Raw genomic sequence first — 21,270 nt, 5'->3', positions numbered from 1 at the left:
TCCGTGAAAATCTGCCAATTGAATTGTGATAAAGCGTTAGCAGCAGCTATAGACCCCTCAGCATCTTGGCTAGTGCGGACCCATACATTGTGTTTTAGGCACAGGAATGCTAGCCGGCGTAGTAGGCCTAGCACTGGGAGAGACGATGATGCCATCTTATTAATGCAGTGCACTAGGCTGGTGTTTTTTGTTATGAAGCGTATATTTTTGTTAGCTAGACGCGCGCCCCATATTTCTATTGCTACCACTATTGGGAAGAAAAATTATTTTCCGGGCTAGATGCAGCTAAAAATTCTTATTAATTTCAAAGCTGGTGGAGCTTGGTATAGATGGCCTAATACAATGAGTACCACACAATGCTACAAGCCCAAATATTTTTTCAGAGCTAGATGCAGATAAAAATTATTTTTAATTTGCAACCTGGTGGAGGTTAGTATAGATGGACTAATAGAACAAGTCCCACACACTGCTACAAGCCCAAATATTTTTTCAGAGCTAGATGCAGCTAAAAATTCTCATTAATTTCAAAGCTGGTGGAGCTTAGTATAGATGGCCTAATACAATGAGTGCCACACACTGCTACAAGCCCAAATATTTTTCAGAGCTAGATGTAGATAAAAATTATTTTGAATTTGCAACCTGGTGGAGGTTAGTATAGATGGACTAATAGAACATGTCCCACACACTGCTACAAGCCCAAATATTTTTTCAGAGCTAGATGCAGCTAAAAATTCTTATTAATTTCAAAGCTGTTGGAGCTTGGTATAGATGGCCTAATACAATGAGTACCACACACTGCTACAAGCCCAAATATTTTTTCAGAGCTAGATGCAGATAAAAATTATTTTGAATTTGCAACCTGGTGGAGGTTAGTATACATGGACTAATAGAACAAGTCCCAAACACTGCTACAAGCCCAAATATTTTTTCAGAGCTAGATGCAGATTTAAATTATTTTGAATTTGCAACCTGGTGGAGGTTAGTATAGATGGACCAATAGAACAAGTCCCACACATTGCTACAAGCCCAAATATTTTTTCAGAGCTAGATTCAGATAAAAATTATTTTGAATTTGCAACCTGGTGGAGGTCAGTATAGATGGACTAATAGAACAAGTCCCACACACTGCTACAAGCCCAAATATTTTTTCAGAGCTAGATGCAGATAAAAATTATTTTGAATTTGCAACCTGGTGGAGGTTAGTATAGATGGACTAATAGAACAAGTCCCACACACTGCTACAAGCTCAAATATTTTTTCAGAGCTAGATGCAGATAAAAATTATTTTGAATTTGCAACCTTGTGGAGGTTAGTATAGATGGACTAATAGAACAAGTCCCACACACTGCTACAAGCCCAAATATTTTTTCAGAGCTAGATGCAGATAAAAATTATGTTGAATTTGCAACCTGGTGGAGGTTAGTATAGATGAACTAATAGAACAAGTCCCACACACTGATACAAGCCGAAATATTTTTTCAGAGCTATATGCAGATTAAAATTATTTTGAATTTGCAACCTGGTGGAGGTTAGTATAGATGGACTAATAGAACAAGTCCCACACACTACTACAAGCCCAAATATTTTTTCAGAGCTAGATGCAGATTAAAATTATTTTGAATTTGCAACCTGGTGGAGGTTAGCATAGATGGACTAATAGAATGATTCTATGCCCAAAAGGTCTTACTTGGCTAGGTGCTGTAAAAAATTTGTCTTCTATACACAGGTGGTGTAGCTTGCAACACAGATAGGCTACTCCACTGACTAGCACACACTGCAAGAGGCCAAAAAGGATTTGCTTAGCTAGATTTAGCCAAATTCAGTGAAAAAAACTTGCACAGCACTGGCACAGACCTGCCTGGAAAAAAGTGATAGGAACTGATGTAATCTAGCCCTCAAAAGGACTGCAATTACGATTAGTCCCTACTAGTGTTGAGCCACCCCCGTAGTGTTCGAGTTCGGTTCGATTCGTCGAACACCCTTGTGTTCACCGAACTGTTCGTCGAACACCTTCGAACACCATTAAAACCAATGGCAGGCAAACAAAAACACATAGAAACACATAGAAAACACCTTCAAAGGTGTCCAAAAGCTGACAAACTGCTCAGAAGACATAACTAACACATCGAAAAGTGACAAGTACATATAGTCATGTGAAAAGAAAAGAGGTGGAGGAGTAAAAGGAGGGGGAGACACAGATATAGGCATGTCATGCCCTTCTAAAATCCAAAAAGTGAGAAGCCGACACTGCCAGTCCGTTCCTGCCCGTGCCACCTCCGTGTCGCCGGGTTTGTGCCAGAGCCGCATTGACCCTGACGGCAAGCCCCCGTCTCCCAATACTGGTGCCTGTCCGCTGGTGGGTCGAGCGAGCCCCCCTGTGGTGGAGGCAGCTCTAAGCTTTTTAATTTAAATTGTCTCTCTAATTTGAATGAATACACTTTAAATCCTTTTACAAGGATCTATTGAAGGGCAAGTCTCATGCCAGCAGCCGCGTAATTCCAGCTCCAGTTGCGTCCACTAAAGCTGCTGCAGTTAAAAAGCTTTTATAAGGATCGAGCTCGGCTGTCCACCGCAAGGCGTCCTACCGCCAGTCCCAGCCCCTATGCCTTGGGGTGCCTCCTGATGCTCTTCACTGAGTATCCCGTGGTCCCGAAGCATTTCCTTTGAAATAATTATGTGTCCAAACTACAGGTGGTGTAGCTTGCTTAACAGCTGGGATAATCCGCTGACTAGCAGACACTGCTACTAGGCACAAAGTATTTCCTGGGCTAAATGCAGTTAAAAATTTGTAATTAGATACTCTCGTTGGATGCTGAGAAAGCATTCCATAGAGTCTCCTGGCACGCCATATATTATTCTCTTAAAAAGCTTGGGGTAGGGGTCTAGGGGACCCTTATATAGCCAAAATCACAACCCTGTATCGCAATACGTCACGTAGGCTGAAGATAAATGGAACTGTAGCACCCTGAGGGCTCGGTTGCTACAGAGGTATTGCACCTCACCCAGAGGTGTGATATCTCACTCTCAGGTAAGGATGGAGTGTGGATCAGGACCCGACACCTACATGCATTACACCACATTGCCGTGGGGCAGGGCGACCAATATGCCCCTGAGATGGGCACGACAGTCCTTTTCCCTGGCTGGAGTTGGGGGAGGGAACACTGAGGAAGGGGAACCCTGTAGTGCAGGAGCAGGGAGGAAGCAGTTCCTGGGTGCATTGAGAAGGGAGTATAAAAGGTGGGCACCATCTTAGTTCAGTGCAGAGAAGTCTGAGCAGAAGTGACAGGGAGCAGGGGCTCTGCATGAGCTCTGCTCTGGAGGCGGGCCTAGTAACAGAGGCCCAGGCCTGGAAGAGGGAGAAGGAAGGAAGAGGAGCGGAGAAGGCTCCAGGAACGAGGAACGAAGGGATCCCAGGGGTGTGGATGGGCGAGTCGCCACCGCACGCCCGAATCCACCTGCGTGGAGGGGTCAGGCCAAAGGGGGAGACCGGTCCCCGAAACTAGTGGTGGCGGGAAATGACCCTCAACTAGAAACCGGAGGTTGTGACATTTTATGTGGCGCAGCCCCTCGCTACACCCGCTAGGAGGGCAGCACATAGGGTCAGGGAAACTGGCGCCAAGTTTACCAAGAGGAGGCCCGAGGCAGCCGGACAGAAGGGTTGGTAAGAAAGGCCAGACAAAGGACACACAAAGGGGGTCCTGTGAAGCGCTCCAAAGTTATCTGGGAGTTGTCTGAGCCCGTCACCTGGTGAGCACAGTATGACGTGGGCAGCCGTTACCTGCAGAAGTGGTCTGGAAAATAAGAATTGTGAGAAAAGGCCCTGGACTGCATCACTGACTCCATGTCGTTACTGCTGCTGCCCTGCACCATCACCCCCATCCTCCGCATACACTGTCCTGAGGCTATACTCCTCCCGTGGGGAGTTATGCTATGCTCTGCTGCACCCACAACACCAGCCTCAGCGGTCTGCCCTGCAGCGCCGGTTCACTCTGACCGCAATCCACGGGTGGCGTAGTCGGACATTTAAACATCAAAACCACATAAATAGTTCCGCCACTGGTTTGACCGCCCTGAGCCACGGAACCGGGTCGCCGCCACGGAGACTACAACCACCAGCATCCACCAAAAAGGGTCCGGCTCCGGATGTCCCAAGGCCCAGGGGGCGCGTCAGAACATTTTCATCACCTTTCATAATCACCAATGGGACAAGGCAGGGATGTCCTCTGTCCCCTCTCTTATACATCCTAGTGACGGAGCACCTGCTCTCATCAATTCGCCATAACCCCAATACTAGGTGGATTGAGGTGGGAGGCACCGAGTACAAGTGCTCTCTATTTGCTGATGATGTCCTAGTATATATCACTCAATCACATATATCCATCCCTGCTGTTATGGCTGAAATAGATCACTTTGTTACATGGTCAAATTTTAAAATCAATACAGCGAAGTCTGAGGCCCTCGATGTCTCCCTCCCCAAATCCATACAGGATTCCATCCAGTCCAACTTTCCCTTTGCCTGGCCCTCACAGGGTATCAAATTCTTAGGAATTCCTTTTCATAGAGACCTCTCCCGTCTATGTTATCTTAATTTTGGGCCCTTTATTGAACAACTCCATACAGACCACGGTTGGCAAGTTAGAACTGTAATTTTCACTACGTTAAACACTGGTGTTTTGTGGAAAAGCTCATGTACACTGTGTTCCAAATTATTATGCAAAAAGTGTTTAGGAGTGATAAGGGAAGAATTTGTTTGTTTGTCAGTTAAACTCATTGATGGTGATGTGTGTCAGGGCTCTTTATATCACTGTAAGCAAATGCAGACACCTGTGCTAATTAGTTTGGCAGGTGTGTCCAATGAACGGCAAGACTACTTAAGAAGGCTGTCCCACATTATTAAGCAGCCTACATTTTCTGCCAAAATGGGAAAGAAAAAGGATGTGTCGGCTGCTGAGAAGCAAAAAATTGTGGAGTGTTTAGGTCAAGGCATGACTACAATCAACATTGTGCGATGATCAGGATGAAGTGTCTTGGCAATCAAGAAGTATGTAGCTGATTCACAGTACACACGTGTGCGTGCTGATAAGGGCAAATTGAGGACTCTTTCCTACAGGCAATTCCGTCAGGTTAAAAGAGCAATCGCAAAAAAGCCTTGTCAAAGCAGCAGACAAGTTTTTGAAGCTGCTGGTGCCTCCAACTTCCCCCGAACAACAAGATGCAGGGTCCTTCAGAGGTTTGCAGCTGTGCGTACGCCATCCTGTCGACCTCCTCTATCCACTGCACACAAGCAGAAACGGCTCCAGTGGGCCAAACAATACATGAAGACTGATTTCAAAACTGTTTTGTTCACGGATGAGTGCCGTGCAGTGCTCGATGGTCCAGATGGATGGAGTGGAGGATGGCTGGTTGATGGACACCCCACGCAAACACGGCTACAGCGCCAACAAGGAGGAGGTGGAGTAATGTTTTGGGCTGGAATCATGGGGAGAGAGATTGTCGGCCCCTTTAGGATCCCTGAAGGGGTAAAGATGAACTCCATAATGTATGTGGAGTTTCTCAAACAGCACTTCCTGCCATGGTTCAAGAAGAAGAACCGTGTATTCCACAGCAACATCATTTTCATGCATGATAATGCACCGTCTCATGCTGCACATAACACATCTGCATCTCTGGCTGATATGGGCATAAAATGGGACAAACTTATAGTGTGACCCCCATGCTCCTCTGACCTCTACCCAATTCAGAACCTCTGGAGCATCATCAAAAGGAGTGTCTATGATGGCGGGAGGCAGTTCACATCTAAGCAACAGCTCTGGGAGGGTATTCTGTCCTCATGCAAAACAATTGAAGCAGAAACCATCCAAAACCTGACAAATTCAATGGATGAGAGAGTTCAGAAGCTCCTTTCGAACAAGGGGTCCTATGTGCAAATGTAACATAACCTAGAATAAAGTTTTGAGTTGAAAACTGTTTGATTTCAGTTTCTAATAACCTGCTAATGCTTATAATTTCAAAAATCACCATTTTTTTGGTCTTTATTAAAATGAAAAGGTTGATCGAAGAGTGTGGGGGATCTAAGAGTGTGGCAACCCAGTAGTCAGGATTACTTCGAATTCTGACAATCTGAGGGTCATGTTGCAGGTAGTGTAGCAAGAAGGCACTTATGTGTCTTGCGCATCTCGGAGCCCCAAAATTATTTTCCAGGCTAGATGCAGCTAAAAATTGTTATTAATTTTAAATCTGGTGGAGCTTAGTATAGATGGCCTAATAGAATCAGTACTGCACACTGCTACAAAGCCCAAATTATTTTCCAGCCAAGATACAGATAAACATGATTAGTAATTTGAAAGCTTAAAATGGTTGGTGAGGTGATTTTAACCAATCATCAAGCTTTTACTCTCCCCAGGATGACACAGGGGTAGAAAAGTCATTTCGGATCCATGATTCGTTCATCTTTATGAACGTGAGTCTGTCTACATTATCAGTGGAGAGCCACGTGCGCTTATCTGTCAGCACACCACCAGCAGCGCTGAACACACGTTCAGACAGAACGCTGGCTGCGGGGCATGACAAGATCTCCAAGGCGTAAGTGGCTAGCTCCGGCCATTTATCCAGATTGGAATCGCAAAAAGAGCAAGGGTCCAGTGACACAGTCATGGCTTCAATGTTTACTTTGAGATACTCCTGTACCATCGTCTCTAGGCGTTGAATATGTGTCAGACTTCTTGTCTCCTGTGGCCTTGCAAAGGATGGGCTAAAAAATTGGTGAAATGATTCCGCAAAATTGATGTTACCAGCAGATCCTGTGTTTCTGTTACGGTTTCAGTGCTGAACACTCGACGGTCCCAAAGTTGGCAAGTTGGAACTGTTCTGCAACAGTCTCTGCTGATACTCCTGCATGCGTGCATCCCTTTCTATGGCAGGAATAATTTCTGCAAATTTACTTCTGTACCGGGGATCTAACAGTGTGGCAACCCAGTAGTCAGGATTATTTCTAATTCTCACAATTCGAGGGTCATGTTGCAGGTAGTGCAGCAAGAAGGCACTCATGTGTCTTGCGCATCCAGGAGCACCAAGTCCCTGTTGTGTTGGTGGCGAGGTAACAATCATGCTTCCTTCCTCTGTCCTCTCCCCCCAACCTCGCACAACAGAAATTTGATCAAGGTTTCCCTCATCTGATGAGTCTTCCATCAGTTCGTCCTCCACTTCTTCCTGGGCTCCTGCACCTTCCTCACTAGTTTGGCTGCTACCATGCGCCCTGGTAAAACCATCTCCCCACCCTCATATGCCTGCCGCCTTGGTGCTGCCGACCGTCTGGACCTTGCAGATGTTAGCCCTTCCGCATACGACTCCTCCTCCTCTACTTCCTCCACCTCCTCTTGTGCCACCACCAGACTCCCAATTCTGTTTAACATGTGCTGCAGCATGTAAATCACCAGAATAGTCATGCTGATAATGGCATCGTCAGCACTAAACATCTTTGTCGCCATTTCAAAACTGTGCAGAAGGGTACATAGGTCCCTGATCTGAGACCACTCACTCCTCCAGCGTGATTTGCCCCACCTCTGGATCTCGTTGGCCCAGGCTATACGTCAGAACGTATTGCACCAGGGCTTGTCGGTGCTACCACAGTCGCTGCAACATAAGCAGATTTGAATTCCACCGGGTAGGCACATCGCATTTTAGCCGGTGAAGTGGCAGGCCCAACGACTTCTGTAGAGATGTAAGTCGCTGAGCTGCGGGATGCGAACGGCGGAAGTGAGCACATAGCGACTGTGCCCTCTGCAGAAGGCCATCTAGTCCGGGATAGTGGGCTAAAAATTGCAACACGTGAGCCATACAAGGCACGTGTGTGACATTGCCCCGGCGAAGGGCCGCACCCAGGTTTGCAGCATTGTCGCACACGGCCTTCCCTGGTTTCAGGTCCAGTGGAGACAACCATTCATGAAATTGGTTCTCCAGAGCTGACCACAACTCCTCAGCTGTGTGACTCACATTTCCCAGACATTTCAAAGTAAAAACCGCCTGATGACGTTGAGCCCTACTGCCAGCATAGTAAGGAGGTGTGCAGGATCCCTTCTGCGCAGTTAGAAAGCTTGTGGCATGACCAGACAGGCTTTGGGTGCAGGTGGAAGACCGAGAGGAGGTTGAGGAGGCAGAAGCAGTGGAGGAACTTTGACATAAAGAGGATTGACGCACAACTCGTGGGGACGGCAAGACTTGGACAGCAGCCCCTTGTCCTGCTGTCACCATAGTTACCCAGTGCCCAGTCAGTGACATGTAACGCCCCTGTCCATGGCTACTCGTCCAAGTGTCTGTGGTGAAATGCACCCTGTCACACACAGAGTTTCTCAAAGAAGCGGTGATGTTGTGTGCGACATGCTGGTGGAGCGCAGGCACACCTTTCTTTGAGAAGTAGTGCCGACTGGGCATCTGGTACTGGGGCACTGTCACGGACATAAGGTCTCGAAAATCCTCTGTGTCCACCAGGCGGAATGACAGCATTTCTGTAGCCAAGAGCTTGCAGATGGTGAAATTCAACCTCTTAGCTTTCTCATGGCTAGGATGAAATGGTCTTTTACTTGTCCACATCTGAGGGACCGAGGCCTGGCTATTGTGCTTAGATGGGGTTGATAAGGGTGTCCCCGGCAAACTGCCGGTCTCTGAGGAAGATGCAGGCGGACATGTTAGGTTGCCTTGATCCAAAGGTGGTGCTATCGATGTCGGACAGCGCTCAACACCAGCTGGTGTTACCACCTCCAAAGAAAATGATGACCTGCCAATCACGCTGGCTGTTGCGGGTAAAGAGGTGGCAGGTCTGCGCCCCAAAATAGGTGTGACTGCTGTCACCCCAGTCACAGAGGATGAAGAGGCCGCGGATGCACAAGATATGGCAGACGGTGGTTGGCCCGGCCGGCTAGGCCGCATTGTAGCACACTGAGCTTCCCACTGCAACTTATGCTTCATGTCCATGTGCCGGTTCATGCATGAAGTACTCAAACTATGTATTTTTTGGCCTCTACTTAGCTTTTGCTGACAAATGTTACAGATAACACGAGTTGGGTCATCTTTATCGATCTGAAAAAATGCCCAGGCTATGCAAGGCTTAGCACCCATGCGACCTGAAGAGCCACCACGACTTGTGGTGAGAGGCAGAGTTGTGTTTGAGGATGCAGTTGTTGACGTGCTTCCAGTACTACGTCTCTGTCCAGGAAGGTGCAACCTGACCTTGTCGTCACTAGCATCTTCCTCCACCTCCTCTGCTGACCTCATCTCTTGGCTGACTGTGGGTTGACAGTAAGTGGGATCTCCAACCTCGTCATCATCACCCTGTGTGTTATCACACCCGTCGTCCTCAGAGCCAACCTCTTCCTGCCCTGACAAAAAACTAAAGTTGTCGCTTCAATCAGGTATTTGAGTGTCATCATCGTCTTCCTCATTGTCTCCACCAACAGGAGTCACAGTTTGGGAACGAGAGTCTACATTATGGTCAGAACCTTCTGCGTCTGGTCTTGGATCCGACTCATAAAGATTCTGGGCATCAGTGCAGATCATTTCCTCGTCTGGATTCACAAAAGCTCTGGAGCCGACCTCTGATTCCCAGGCTATAGTATGAGTAAACAGCTCTGCAGACTCAACCATCTGTTCTACCCCATACTCAGACGGGTAGCTTATTACTAGAGATGAGCGTTGTTCGACTAGAACTGTTCGCCAATCTCAAATTCGAGCTGTTTTGGGCGGTGTTCGAGTTGTTCGACGAACCCGAACGATTTGCAAAAAATTCGGCTGTTCGAGGTTATGTTCGATAACTGTTCGTGCACCAAAAGCGTGTCCTGCATGTCTGGTGCTATTTAGAGCACCAATCATGCAGGGATTGTCTGCCACTCACTGTAATGCCACAGCCTTGGTGGTTGTGGCATTACAGTGATTGTCCAAATCGATGGGAACAGTGCCAACAGTGAAACATGAAAAGCCGGCAATTCAGCAGCGGCATACACCGGTACCCGACAATTTAGAACCGAAAGAATAGAGCTTCACACATAGATTAGATAGATATAAACATGTCAGCCACATATATACGAAGTACAGTGAAAGTGCTGCTTACTGTACTTGTCATTTAGCGTAAAGGATTTATCAAAAAAAATAATAGTGTTTTCATGCACCGTCTCTTTAAAAAAGCCGGCCGGCAATTCAGCAGCGGTACCCGACAATTTAGAATAGAAGGAATAGAGAATCACACATAGATTAGATAGATAGAAACATGTCAATCACATATATATGAAGTACAGTGACAGTGTTGCTTACTGTACTTGTCATTTAGCGTAAAGGATTTATCAAAAAAAATATTAGTGTTTTCATGCACTGTCTCTTTAAAAAAGCCGGCCGGCAATTCAGCATCTGTACCCGACAATTTATAACAGACAGAATAGAGCTTCACACATAGATTAGATAGATAGAAACATGTCAGTCACATATATATGAAGTACAGTGACAGTGTTGCTTACTGTACTTGTCATTTAGTGTAAAGGATTTATTAAAAAAAATAATAGTGTTTTCATGCACCATCTCTTTAAGAAAGCCGGCCGGCAATTCAGCATCTGTACCCGACAATTTATAACACACAGAATAGAGCTTCACACATAGATTAGATAGATAGAAACATGTCAGTCACATATATATGAAGTACAGTGATAGTGTTGGTTACTGTACTTGTCATTTAGCATTAAAATAAAGGATTTATTATTAAAAAAATTGGCGTGGGGTTCCCCTTAATTTTAGGCTCTAGCGGAGGTTAAGCAGACAGCTGGGGCAGATGTTTGAAGCCTTGGAAGGGGGTAATACCCACGGAGCTTCCCAGGCTACTAATATCAGCCCCCAGCTGAATACATAGCCTTTACTAGCTATTAAAATGGGGGACCCCCCCAAAAAAATGACGTGTGGTCCCCCCTAATTTAATAGCTACCAAAGGCTAGGCAGACAGCTGGGGGCTGATATTAATAGCCCAGGAAGGAAGCCATGAATATTGGCCCCCTCCCAGGCTAGAAACACCAGCCGTCAGCCGCCCCAGAAATGGCGCATTCATAGGATGCGCCAATTCTGGCACTTAGCCTCGCTCTTCCACGCTGCCCTGGTGCGGTGGCAGGGGGTAATAGGGTTGGGGTTGATGTCAGCTTATAATGCCAGCTGACATCAAGCCCAGGTTAGTAATGGAGAGGCGTCTATAAGACACCCCCATTACTAACCCCATAGTCAAAGTTAAAAAAAACACAAACACCCAGAATAAAGTCCTTTAATTGAAATAAAGACACAATTCTTTATTGTTCTAAATTAAACCATACTTACCGTCACGCCCATTCCAGCTGAAGCCAACGATCTCCTGTAATAAAAATAAAATAATAAAGCAACATCATCCTTACCTTTCCATGGTTTCCACGACAGCTTCAGCTCTGCTACATCGAGATGACAGGCTGGACCGCAGCAGAACGCTGCCATCCAGCCTGTCATCCCGCAGACACTGAGAAGCGCAGGCATGCTTGCGCTCCACATTGTCTCTCTGTGACGGCATAAAGATGAGCCGAGGTCATGTCCAATGAACTCGGATCACCTCATGCACGTCACTGACAGCGTGGGAGAATTCTCACGCTGAAGCGCTGAGTGCAGGAGAATTTTCCCACGCTGTCCCACTCAATTAAAGGACTTTATTCTGGGTGTTTGTGTTTTCTTTTAACTTTGACTATGGGGTTAGTAATGGGGGTGTCTTATAGACGCCTCTCCATTACTAACCTGGGCTTGATGTCAGCTGGCATTATAAGCTGACATCAACCCCAGCCCTATTACCCCCTGCCACCGCTACAGGGCAGCGTGGAAGAGCGAGGCTAAGTGCCAGAATTGGCGCATCCTATGAATGCGCCATTTCTGGGGCGGCTGATGGCTGGTGTTTCTAGCCTGGGAGGGGGCCAATATTCATGGCACCCTTCCTGGGCTATTAATATCAGCCCCCAGCTGTCTGCCTAGCCTTTGCTAGCTATTAAATTAGGGGGGACCCCACGTCATTTTTTTGGGGGGGTCCCCCATTTTAATAGCTAGTAAAGGCTATGTATTCAGCTGGGGGCTCATATTAGTAGCCTGGGAAGCTCCGTGGGTATTACCCCCTTCCCAGGCTTCAAATATCTGCCCCAGCTGTCTGCTTAACCTCCGCTAGAGCCTAAAATTAAGGGGAACCCCACGCCAATTTTTTTTAATAATAAATCCTTTATTTTAATACTAAATGACAAGTACAGTAACCAACACTATCACTGTACTTCATATATATGTGACTAACATGTTTCTATCTATCTAATCTATGTGTGAAGCTCTATTCTGTCTGTTATAAATTGTCGGGTACAGATGCTGAATTGCCGGCCGGCTTTTTTAAAGAGACGTGCATGAAAACACTATTATTTTTTTTAATAAATCCTTTACACTAAATGACAAGTACAGTAAGCAACATTGTCACTGTACTTCATATATATGTGACTGACATGTTTCTATCTATCTAATCTATGTGTGAAGCTCTATTCTGTCTGTTATAAATTGTCGGGTACAGTTGCTGAATTGCCGGCCGGCTTTTTTAAAGAGACAGTGCATGAAAACACTATTATATTTTTTAATAAATCCTTTACACTAAATGACAAGTACAGTAAGCAACACTGTCACTGTACTTCATATATATGTGACTGACATGTTTCTATCTATCTAATCTATGTGTGAGGCTCTATTCCTTCTTGTCTAAATTGTCGGGTACCGGTGTATGCCGCTGCTGAATTGCCGGCCGGCTTTTTTAAAGAAAGCGTCTTCTGAGCAGTTTGTCAGCTTTTGGACACCTTTGAAGGTGTTTTCTATGTGTTTCTATGTGTTTTTGTTTGCCTGCCATTGGTTTTAACGGTGTTCGACGGTGTTCTAAGGTGTTCGACGAACAGTTCGACGAACAGTTCCTCGAACATCCCGGTGTTCGACGAACCGAACCGAACCCGAACACTACGGGGGTGGCTCAACACTACTTATTACATTGTCCGCTAAAAGAAGTAGACATCTTAGTTTGGCTGGAAGATGGTCTTTCTTCTGCAGATGTTACTGTTGCTTTAACACCTACCCCACGGACACAACCTTTTTTTCCCTTCCCAACACGCCTATTCAACTTTCCACCAGCATTAGGCCTTTTTCCACTCATTTTGGTGGTTAACTAATTGACAACTCTGGAGTTGTTTGCACAAAAAACAATGGATGGGAACCGAGCAGAGTTGAGTGGCCAAACTATGGTATTAGCCCAACAGTATTGGCTGGGTTAGATGCAGAAAAAAAATACATTGAATTTGCAACCTGGTGGAGGTTAGTATAGATGGACTAAAAGAACAAGTCCCACACACTGGTACAAGCTGAAATATTTTTTCAGAGCAGGATGCAGAAAAAAATTATATTGAACTTGCAACCTGGTGGAGGTTAGTATAGATGGACTAATAGAACAAGTCCCACATACTGCTCCAAGCCGAAATATTTTTTCAGAGCTAGATGTAGAAAATAATTACATTCAATTTGCAACCTGGTGGAGGTTAGTATAGATGGACTAATGGAACAAGTCCCACACACTGCTACAAGCCGAAATATTTTTTCAGAGCTAGATGCAGAAAAAAATTATATTGAATTTGCAGCCTGGTGGAGGTTAGTATAGATGGACTAATAGAACAAGTCCCACACACTGCTACAAGCCGAAATATTTTTTCAGAGCTTGATGCAGAAAAAAATTATATTGAATTTGCAACCTGGTGGAGGTTAGTATAGATGGACTAATAGAACCAGTCCCACATACTGCTCCAAGCCGAAATATTTTTTCAGAGCTAGATGCAGAAAAAAATTATATTGAATTTGCAACCTGGTGGAGGTTAGTATAGATGGACTAATAGAACAAGTCCCACACACTGCTACAAGCCGAAATATTTTTTCAGAGCTAGATGCAAAAAAAATTATATTGAATTTGCAACCTGGTGGAGGTTAGTATACATGGACTAATAGAACAAGTCCCACACACTGCTTCAAGACGAAATATTTTTTCAGAGCTAGATGCAGATAAAAATTTAATTTAATTTGCAACCTGGTGGAGGTTAGTATAGATGGACTAATAGAACAAGTCCCACACACTGCTACAAGCCAAAATATTTTTTCAGAGCTAGATGCAGATAAAAATTATATTGAATTTGCAACCTGTTGGAGGTTAGTATAGATGGACTAATAGAACAAGTCCCACACACTGCTATAAACCGAAATATTTTTTCAGAGCTAGATGCAGAAACAAATTATATTGAATTTGCAGCCTGGTGGAGGTTAGTATAGATGGACTAATAGAACAAGTCCCACACACTGCTACAAGCCAAAATATTTTTTCAGAGCTAGATGCAGAAAAAAATTATATTGAATTTGCAGCCTGGTGGAGGTTAGTTTACATGGACTAATAGAACAAGTCCCACACACTGCTACAAGCCGAAATATTTTTTCAGAGCTTGATGCAGAAAAAAATTATATTGAATTTGCAACCTGGTGGAGGTTAGTATAGATGGACTAATAGAACAAATCCCACACACTGCTACAAGCCGAAATATTTTTTCAGAGCTAGATGCAGATAAAAATTATATTGAATTTGCAACCTGGTGGAGGTTAGTATAGATGGACTAATAGAACAAGTCCCACACACTGCTACAAGCCGAAATATTGTTTCAGAGCTAGATGCAGATAAAAATTATTTTGAATTTGCAACTTGGTGGAGGTTAGTATAGATGGAATAATAGAACAAGTCCCACACACTGCTACAAGCCGAAACCAAAATATTTTTTCAAAGCTAGATGCAGATAAAATTTATTTTGAATTTCCAACCTGGTTGAGGTTAGTATAAATGGACTAATAGAATGATGCTATGCCCAATAGGTTTTACTTCACAAGGTGCAGTAAAAAAAATGTGTATTCTATACACAGGTGGTGTAGCTTGCAACACAGATAGGCTACTCCACTGACTAACACACACTGCAAGAGGCCAAAAAGGATTTGATTTGCTAGATTTAGCCAAATGCTGTGAAAAAAAACTTACACAGCACTGGCACAGACCTGCCTGGCAAAAAGTGATAGGAACTGATGTAACCTAGCCCTCAAAAGGACTGCAATTACAATTAGTCTTTACTCCCAACCTATCTATTTAAGAGCACAGACCTGCCTGATAAAACTGATAGGAACTGATGTAACCTAGCCCCCTAAAGGACTGCAATTACAATTTGTCTTTACTCCCAACCTATCTATTTAAGAGCACAGAGCTGCCTGAAAAAAGTCATAGGCAATGATGTAACCTAGTCCTCAAAAGGACTGCAATCACAACTATTCCCTACTGCTAAGCTATCTGTAGATTTGTGCGAAAATTGGCTTGAAATTAACAAAGTATAGCGCACACAGCAACAGGAGTGCCGTCTAACACACAGCTGCAGCAGTGAGAAAATGGTGGCGACGGGGAAAATGGCTGGGTCTTATATGGCAAGGACATGTGACATACACTGCCAATGACACATGCCCTTGCTTGTGTGAAAAAAAGCAGTTTCCTCCGTGTGTGCGCTGCTGATAGGCTGACAGAATGCACCTCCCCACTGTAAATGCGGGAAAGAGAAAAAAAAATGTAAATCTTCATTATTTCTGCAGAGATCCACCCCCTGCCCCTCCCCCAGCCCTGCTGTACACTCAAACTGCGTATTAACATTAATTTTCAGCATTACTGAGAAAAAATCCACTTATGATTTTGGTGCACGAACAGTTATCGAACATAACCTCGAACAGCCGAATTTTTTTCAAATTGTTAGTGTTCGCCGAACGGCTCGAACACCGCCCAAAACAGCTCAAATTTGAGATTGGCACCGCTCATCTCTAGTTGCAAATTCAATATAATTTTTATCTACATATAGCTATGAAAAAATATTTGGGCTTCGGCTTGTAGCAGTGTGTGGAACATGTTCTATTAGTCCATCTCTACTAACCTCCACCAGGTTGCAAATTCAATATAATTTTTATCTGCATCTAGCTCTGAAAAAATATTTGGGCTTCGGCTTGTAGCAGTGTGTGGGACTTGTTCTATTAGTCCATCTATACTAACCTCCACCAGGTTGCAAATTCAAAATAATGTTTAGCTGCATCTAGCCCGGAAAATAATTTTGGGCTTAGTAACAGTGTGTGGTACTCATTGTATTAGGCCATCTATACCAAGCTCCACCAGCTTTGAAATTAATAATAATTTTTAGCTGCATCTTGCCTGTAAACTAATTTTGGGCATATTAGCAGTGTGTGGTACTCATTCTATTAGGCCATCTTTACTAAGCTCCACCAGCTTTGAAATTACTAATAATTTTTAGCTGCATCTTGCCTGGAAAATTATTTTGGGCATAGTAGCAGTGTGTGGTACTCATTGTATTAGGCCATCTATACCAAGCTCCACCAGCTTTGAAATTAATAATAATTTTTAGCTGCATCTAGCCCGGAAAAAAATTTTTCTTCCCAATAGTGGTAGCAATAGAAATATGGGGCGCGCTCCTGGCTAACAAAAATATACGCTTCATAACAAAAAACACCAGCCTAGCGCACTGCATTAATAAGATGGCATCATCGTCTCTCCCGTCTACGCCGGCTAGCATTCCTGTGCCTAAAACACAATGCATGGGTCCGCGCTAGCCATGATGCTGAGGGGTCTAAAGCTGCTGCTAACGCTTTATCACAATTCAATTGGCAGATTTTCACAGAGCTCCTCCCCAACGCCCACCCATCGGGCAACAGTTGCCCACCCTCCCTATGGAATCTAGTGGCTAATAGTTGATGCCATTAATCAGAGCGTCAGTTGCCCCGTCGACATGGCAAGCATACGGTAAGGCATGGGAAGAGTGGACACAACTAGTAGCAGGCAGACGGGTTGACCAATGAGAACAAGCCAGATTACAAGTCACCATAGAATTTCTCCACCAGCTAATGATGAGGGGCATATCACGGGTGTCAGCACAGCGGTGTCTGACCGGAGTAGCATTTCACTTCCAACTACTGAATTAGGGAGATGTGACAAAGAGATTCATCATCAGACAATACATAAAAGGGTGGAAAAGGGGTCAGCGAAGTCAGGAGTGTAGACGTCCCGTCCCGTGTCACTAAAACTGATTTCTCACATCATATCCCTAACACCATTAACATGACACTCACAATTTGAAGCAACACTACTGTCTTCTGCATTTGCGATCGCCTTCTTCGGGGCGCTATGCATAAGCGAATTAGTACCTCAATCCAAAATTACCACCAGTGGAGGCTTATTACACCAGGACGTAGTCATAGCCAATAATGCAATACGTCTACGCATACCCAAATCGAAAAAGGTTCAAGCGGGCAGGGGCACTTGGGTACTTCTACAACCCACAAACGGTACACTGAGTCGGGTAACAATAGTAAAAAAATATATATAACCATCAGATCACAAAGTAATTTCTTCCTATCATACATTGATGGAACGCCATTATCAAGATACCAGTTCCAAGCTATATTTAATAAATGCATAACATCGGCAGGGAACCACCCCAAAGATTACGGGACACACTCATTCCGCATAGGCGTAGCCATGGAAGCAGCAAGAGCAGGACTGTCAGAAACGGAAGTTCAGAGGATAGGGAGATGGCAATCCACGTGTTTGGCGAGATACATAAGACCGGACTTGTTATCCTAACGTGGTTTGTTTCTTTTACAGTTGACGCTAAGCCAACAGTGTGGGTGATAGGCCACTCGTATATATATTGGGCAGAAAAAAGGGCGAAAGTCCGCCCAGGCGGAAGGAAATTAGAGTTTCATAACACATATTTCAACTGGAGAGGTATTAGAGGCCTGCTATGGCCACAGGTACTAATGGAGGTAATCAAGGTAGATAGAGAGGCAAGAGGTCCGGTCATCTTAGTAATACAGGCCCGGGGAAACGACCTAGGTCATCACAAGAGCGCATAACTAATGGCAATAATGAAACTAGACACTGAGCGCTTCAGAGAATTTTTCACAAAACTAACTATAGTATGGTCAGAGATTGTGCCGATAGCGGTATGGCAAGGTGCGCGAGATATCACGGCCATCGAATGGACAAAGCGGGTAATAAATATTCAGATGGCAAAATTTAGAAGAGACAGAGATGGTGTAGTGATACAACACCGACAACTGGAAGGAGATAAAGCAGGCCTCATACGGCCCGACGGTGCTCACTTAATGGATATTAGACTGGACATATTCCTGTCAGGACTCCAGGACGGAGTGAAACAAGCGTTAAGAGTGATGGATGGGGGTCAGAGTCCTGCATACGAGTACGCAGGATCCTCCGTGGCCTGGAAATAGAAAGGACATGTTGGAGAGTTACACTTGTTGGCCAACTTGCCGGTGTGGAGACCCAGGGCATGCTGCAACAAGCTGAAGTATTTTAGAAATAAAATGCCTTTCTAATGGAATGAGCATAAAGAGTTAATAAAGCTGTGACCGATCCTCACCCATCCAGTTGTAAGAGTTACATTATTGTATTGTTAAGGAAAGGGGGGCGGTAGGGGGGCTGAGCGTCTGGGTTTGGTTGGGGGTCCCCACAGTCTGCCTAGGCTAGATGCATTTAAAAATTCTTATTAGATACACAGGCGGTGCAGCTTGCTTTGCAGCTGGGCTACTAGGCCCAAAGAATTGCCTAGGCTAGATGCAATTAAAAATTCTACGCTGACTAGCAGACACTGAAGCTTTGGAGCAGACCTGTGCATAAGCAGTAGTGTTGAGCCACCCCCGTAGTGTTCGAGTTCGGTTCGGTTCGTCGAACACCCGTGTGTTCGCCGAACTGTTCGTCGAACTGTTCGTCGAACATCTTCGAACACCGTTAAAACCAATGGCAGGCAAACAAAAACACATAGAAACACATAGAAAACACCTTCAAAGGTGTCCAAAAGCTGACAAACTGCTCAGAAGACACAACTAACACATGGAAAAGTGACAAGTACATATAGTCATGCGAAAAGAAAAGAGGTGGAGGAGTAAAAGGAGGGGGAGACACAGATATAGGCATGTCATGCCCTTCTAAAATCCAAAAAGTGAGAAGCCGAGACGGCCAGTCCGCTCCTGCCCGTGCCACCTCCGTGTCGCCGGGTTTGTGCCAGAGCCGCGGTGAACCCTGACGGCCAGCCCCCCTCTCCCAATACTGGTGCCTGTCCGCTGGTGGGTTGAGAGAGCCCCCCTGTGGTGGAGGCAGCTCTAAGCTTTTTAATTTAAATTGTCCCTCTAATTTGAATGAATACACTTTAAATCCATTTACAAGGATCTATTGGAGGGCAAGTCTCATGCCAGCAGCCGCGTAATTCCAGCTCCAGTAGCGTCCACTAAAGCTGCTGCAGTTAAAAAGCTTTTATAAGGATCGAGCTCGGCTGTCCACCGCAAGGCATCCTAGTGCCAGTCCCAGCCCCTATGCCTTGGGGTGCCTCCTGATGCTCTTCACTAAGTATCCCGTGGTCCCGAAGCATTTCCTTTGAAAAAATTAAGTGTCCAAACTACAGGTGGTGTAGCTTGCTTAACAGCCGGGATAATCCGCTGACTAGCAGACACTGCTACTAGGCACAAAGTATTTCCTGGGCTAGATGCAGTTAAAAATTTGTAAGTAGATACTCTCGTTGGATGCTGAGAAAGCATTCCATAGAGTCTCCTGGCACGCCATATATGATTCTCTTAAAAAGCTTGGGGTAGGGGTCTAGGGGACCCTTTTATAGCCAAAATCACGGCCCTGTATCACAATACGTCACCTAGGCTGAAGATAAATGGAACTGTAGCACCGAGGGCTCGGTTGCTACAGACGTATTGCACCTCACCCAGAGGTGTGATATCTCACTCTCAGATAATGATGGAGTGTGGATCAGGACCCGACACCTGCATGCATTACACCACATTGCCGTGGGGCAGGGCGACCAATATGCCCCTGAGATGGGCACGACAGTCCCTGTCCCTGGCTGCAGTGGGGGGAGGGAACACTGAGGAAGGGGAACCCTGCAGTGCAGGAGCAGGGAGGAAGCAGTTCCTGGGTGCATTGAGAAGGGAGTATAAAAGGTGGGCACCATCTTAGTTCAGTGCAGAGAAGTCTGAGCAGAAGTGGCAGGGAGCAGGGGCTCTGCATGAGCTCTGCTCCGGAGGCGGGCCTAGTAACAGAGGCCCAGGCCTGCAAGAGGGAGAAGGAAGGAAGAGGAGCGGAGAAGGCTCCAGGAACGAGGAATGAAGGGATCCCAGGGGTGCGGACGGGCGAGTCGCCACCGCACGCCCGAATCCACCTGCGTGGAGGGGTCAGGCCAAAGGGGGAGACCGGTCCCCGAACTAGTGGAGGCAGGAAACGACCCTCAGCTAGAAACCGGAGGCTCTGACATTTTATGTGGCGCAGCCCCTTGCTCCACCCGCTAGGAAGGCACCACATAGGGTCAGGGAAACTGGCGCCAAGTTTACCAAGAGGAGGCCCGAGGCAGCCGGACAGAAGTGTTGGTAAGAAAGGCCAGACAAAGGACACACAAAGGGGGTCCTGTGAAGCGCTCCAAAGTTATCTGGGAGTTGTCTGAGCCCCTCACCTGGTGAGCACAGTACGACGTGGGCAGCCGTTACCTGCAGACGTGGTCTGGATAATAAGAACTGTGAGTAAAGGCCCTGAACTGCATCACTGACTCCGTGTCGTTACTGCTGCTGCCCTGCACCATCACCCCCATCCTCCGCATACACTGCCCTGAGGCTATACTCCTCCCGTGGGGAGTTATGCTACGCTCTGCTGCACCCACAACACCAGCCTTAGCGGTCTGCCCTGTAGCGGTGGTTCACTCTGACCGCAATCCACGGGTGGCGTAGTCGGACATTTAAACATCAAAACCACATAAATAGTTCCGCCACTGGTTTGACCGCCCTGAGCCACGGAACCGGATCGCCGCCACGAAGACTACAACCACCAGCATCCACCAAAAAGGGTCCGGCTCCGGGTGTCCCAAGGCCCAGGGGGTGCGTCAGAACATTTTCATCACCTTTCACAATCACCAATGGGACAAGGCAGGGATGTCCTCTGTCCCCTCTCTTATACATCCTAGTGACGGAGCACCTGCTCTCATCAATTCGCCATAACCCCAATATTAGGTGGATTGAGGTGGGAGGCACCGAGTACAAGTGCTCTCTATTTGCTGATGATGTCCTAGTATATATCACTCAATC

Source organism: Phyllobates terribilis, unplaced genomic scaffold (genome assembly GCF_046119375.1).
Source record: "Phyllobates terribilis strain yellow unplaced genomic scaffold, ASM4611937v1 Scaffold_8__6_contigs__length_399053987, whole genome shotgun sequence".
Lineage (NCBI taxonomy): Eukaryota > Metazoa > Chordata > Amphibia > Anura > Dendrobatidae > Phyllobates > Phyllobates terribilis.
Note: the sequence above shows the minus strand (reverse complement) of the source record.